Consider the following 4,935-nt stretch of genomic DNA (forward strand, 5'->3'; position numbering starts at 1 on the left):
ACGTCACATACTTTATAAATACTTGTAACCCAGAAGTGTGGGTTCTGTTGGTTTTGTCTCATATGTATGTTGAGAGAACAGCCCCAGCTGGAAGAAGCTTTTACATCTGATAATAAATTATACTTAAACTTATTGGGAAAACGATCTCTTTGACTTTTCTTCAAATTTTGAACACGCAGGACTCGAGTTTCAAAAGTCCGATATCTTGCAGCTTGGAAAACAACTTGTTGTCAAAATCTCAGCCTTGGTCATGATGCAATCTTGTTGGAAATCCAAAATTCAAAACGAAGTCTCCAAATACTTCCTCCACAGCTGTTTTTGGCACTCTTGTTTCTGCAGGCATATGCTTGAGCAAACTGTGTAAAATGATCCACAACCACTAAGATGTTTTCATAACCTCCTTTACACGACTCCAGATTCAATTGAGACCAAACGGATATGTGGTGTTGATGTTCGCCAGAGGAGCTCGAGTCACCTTGTTCAGATGCTTGCTTCTCAAGCAACTGCAGACACATGTGATATGATGCTCCACTTGCTTGTGGGGCCAATAAACTCTATCCAAGATCAGGTTCAGCACTCGCTTTGCCCCTAGGTGGCCCCTGTCTCAGTGTAGCTCCTTAAAAACAAGCTCATGGTATTTCCTTAGCAGGATCTGCTGATTACGGGTAACTGTTTTTTGTAACAAACGACCCTGCTCATTCGAATATAATTTAGCTTTTTCTCTCATCAGTCCCCAAGCCACTTTGCTCTTCACTGGCCTTGATTTATTTCAGAGACTCATCAAGACCTCTCTGATTTTATACTCTTCCTTTGGCTTTTCTCAGAACTTTCTTGGGAATCTCTGAGCCTGACATGACCCGATACTCCGCCTGTTCTGCTGCCAGCACTGATGCAATGGTAAATGTACACAACCAGGGGCCTCTCTCTAGACTTTGGACCATTAGAGACTTATTAGAGAGTTATACTGACCATGACATCAGGTTGCACTTCTTCTGAGCATATTCTCATATACTGCTCCATCGATAACGGCATTCGTAAGAGGCCATCGGCATCCCTGTTTGACTTTCCCGGACCGTATTTGATGGTGAATTTGAAGTCGGCAAGCTCGGCTACCCATCTGTACGTTGTTGCATTCAGCTTGGCTGTCGACATCACATATGTGAGTGGGTTATTACCTGTGTACACAGAATATGATGGTGCATGGTAAACATAGTCTCTAAACCTCCCACATATGGCCCACTTCATGGCCAAAAACTCCAACTTTCCAGAGTGAAGATGGTAGTTTTTCTCAGAAGGGGTTAGGGTTCTTGATCCATATGCGACTACAACTAACTTGCCACTTTGCCTCTGGTACAACACTGCACCAAGTCCTTCCTGTGAAGCTTCACAATGGAGTACAAATGGTTCGTTGAGGTCTGCATTTCAAAGTACAGGTGGATTAGACAAGCAGTCAATCGATGTGATGATGCATGCTTTCCCGGGCGACTTCTCCCTTTTCTCTTCTGCTTTGGGTGAACTTTTCCTTCTGTTGGAGTCCTTGCGGGAAAAGTTCTCAATGTAGGGTCGTTGGTAAGAAAGGAAACCTACTAATTGTCCCACTTCGCCAACCGTTTCAGGGGTCCATTCTTTCAATGCTTGGACTGGAGCGATGTCAGCTGGGTCCATGGTGTGCCCTGCTTTGGTCACCTGCTTCTCTAGGAATCGTACCTGGTTTCAGTCCACTTCACATTTTCGAGGGGTTAATTTGACACCATGTTAAGATCCTGAAGATGATTCTCAAATGTTTTTTTTTGACAACCCAAAAGGGATCCTCACCCATTCATACAATCCCCACGGCGTGATGAAAGTAGTAAGAGGTCAGCTGGATTCCTCTACAAATCCCTGGTGGTAGGCTTTGCCTTGATTGAGAATAGAATACCAGGCTCTACCCACCAATCTGTGGAGCATGTATGAGATATATGAGAGAAGTGGTGTCGGTCTGGAGTGGATTTCCTATTCAACTCCCAGTAGTCACAGCAAAGGCGAAGAGTTGCATCTTTCTTGCTCACGCAAACGACCGGTGAGGAGTATTGTGACTTTGATCTAGTAATCCATCCCTTGTTCAGCAGATCCTCCAGATATTATTTAACCTCTTTGTGCATGGGCTTTGGAACAGACATTCGCTGGTCTCACCTCAGCCGGGTAAACAGCCTTAACTCGTTTTACATGGCCCAGTACTGTACGTGGAGGTACGTGGAGGCAGGTCGATGTCATGGACAGTATCATTCACCACAGGAATGCAGAAGCGTGAACAGGTTCCTCTCTGGAGGCGGACAATGTTTTCATCTACCCTCAGTCCACCTGGCATGGTTGCACACTCTTTCGGCAAAAGAAGAGCATCCTGGTCAGATAACAAAGGGCCCATTTTGATGCAACTTTTATATGGCTCTAGCCTGCTTAGCTGGAATTTTTGTTACTGAACTTCCTGCTTTCACTACTCCATCACTGCACTTGTCGTCTTGACTTTCCACGAAGTTCAGTAACACATCTGCTTTCTTGCAGTCGAAGGACACGGAGGAACTCAGGTCATTGGTCTTTATATAGGCTAACAAGCCGGCTGCGGCAGCGAGCGGCGATATGGGAGCCCCGGTGGGGGTTAATCCGCTGCAGCATTTCAGCTGACCGCCCAGGCCTCCTCACCGAACCTGTATCCTATGGACATCGGCATATAGTCCCATAGCGGATCCACGCCACGGTGTGAAGAGGATGAGATTTCAGTTGCAACATCGGTTGGCGACTTCCTGACATCAGATACCAGCTACGGCCGGTTGAGTCCAGGACGAGGCCAACGTGGGGATGTCAGCTGTGCTTGCCCAGCCGTCGTGAGCATCGGGCAGAAGTGCAGTGCACACGGGGTACCGCGTTCCGCCCTGGTGCCAGTTTCCCGGCAGTGGATGAAGGGCTCAATAAAACCGGAAACACCCCTTTCGGCGTGTTCGAAGCAGATGAGCTTGGTCGCCCTGACTTCCTTCAACTCTGGAGCAGCTAAGGGCCATGTTGGTACCCCAGGTAGAGCATGCTCTCGTGACACAAGTGCACCTGTGTCCACAGACGTGCCACCTGGAGGCACCGACCAAGGCTCCCTTCCAAAGCTAGTTAGTCCTCACCATTACTAATGTCGAGGGCTTGCACTGCAGCGGTTTAGCTGCCTCTGCCCTTCACGCCATGGCCATCCTGCAGATCCACCAGGCTAAGGTGTTGGAGAGGTTAGACGAGGGAAAGCAGGACCCAGTGGTTATGCAGGGTCTGCGCACCACCATAGAGCTCACTCTCCGGGCGACCGAAGTGACTGCACACACACTGGGTCCGACGATGTCCACTCTTGTGGTCCAAGAGAGACACATTTGGCTCAATCCTGCGCAGATGGGAGGAGTCGAGAGAGTCTGCTTTCTTGATGCACCCATCGCACAGCTTGGGCTGCTTGGTGACACCGTCGAAAACTTTCAAGTTTTCAATGAAGTAGCAAACGGAGGCCATCAGATTCCCTGTTGCAACCTGGCCCCCGCCAGGGTGTCGAGGGCCCGGATGGCGTCTGCATCCCAGCAGCCTTGCCCCTCCGTACCTCTGCAAGAGAGCTCTGTGTACGGTCCAAGTAGAGGTGCAGGGCGTGTACTGGACACGACAGTGGGTTGGGAATTCCTCCCAGGGGGAGCGCCTGCAGGTTCCTCACCCAGACCCAGGCAGGAGTGGTGGGGACTCTCCGCAACTCTAGCCAGGGTTCTGCCAGGGTCAGGGCCCTGAGGGGGCAAGCAGGTCTGCTGACTTACTGGCCTTAAGTCGTCGCTGCCGGACACACCGTGGCATGGAGAGTGTGGAGGGCTGCGAAAGTGGCATGTCACAACGTTGAATTGAGGCTGTAGAATGCTGTGGGCACCCGGGAAGAAGGAAGCTCTCCTGAACGACAAGTGGGCACCAGGCCCACCACTGAGAAGGGCCCGCCTTGATGTGGGATGTGGCAAGGACTTGACAGCGATAGCATGGCTGGAGCTGCGCCAAATATCCTCCCCGGGTGGCTCCTGCCAGGGCTGCACATTGTGGACACTTTGCACTACTTGTCTTAATAAATTCCCCTCCGGGGTTGCTTACACCAGCCATCTTGTGTCCGTAGTGTCTCTTACCCTGCCACAAGGGCTTAAAAGGATTCCTTCAGAAGGTTCATTCTGGGACACCACTGACTACCATTGTAGTTTTGTTTCCTACTATGGAAGTTAATTAAGGCCCAGAATTGTTTGGTTACAAACATTCTTACAAATATCTTATTTTCTGTTTAGTGGAACAAAGTTTGAAACAACTTGAGATATAACTATGTTTAGGTAATAAATGTAAAAACGTATTATTAATAAGAATAACATTAAAAAAAAATTATACTTTATATCTATTTTATATCTATCTGTTATACAATCTTTTTATTTTGTTTTATTTGTTTTATATGCTTTATTAAATCAATGCCATAAGACGAGATGTATTACATATTCAAGTCACATTAACACTCGTTGCCAGATAGAAACGAAAATTGAAAAAAGAAAGAAATAGAATTACATAAATTTATGGGAAAATGTTTTCAGTGCTTTTTTGTTTGTTCCAAGAGATCTATTATAGATCATCTATATACAGTTTGAAGTCATTGATAAAACGTGAAAAATTTGGTTTACATTGAGCCCACTTTTGTGTATGTATATGGAATTTTCCTTATAGAATAAACAAATGTATAATATGTTTACAGTTCAAATGTTCATTTTCTGTATAAAAAAGCACATCAAATATACAAATTAATATTATACAGTCCTGTTTACTGTTAATATAGAATTCAATATCTTTTCATATCTATCTGTTATACAATCTGCTAATTATGACGGGAATAATAAACGTCACAGGCGATGCTTTAAAAAAACTTTT

The sequence above is a fragment of the Barbatula barbatula genome, assembly GCF_947034865.1.
Source record: "Barbatula barbatula genome assembly, chromosome: 2".
In the NCBI taxonomy this organism is placed as follows: domain Eukaryota; kingdom Metazoa; phylum Chordata; class Actinopteri; order Cypriniformes; family Nemacheilidae; genus Barbatula; species Barbatula barbatula.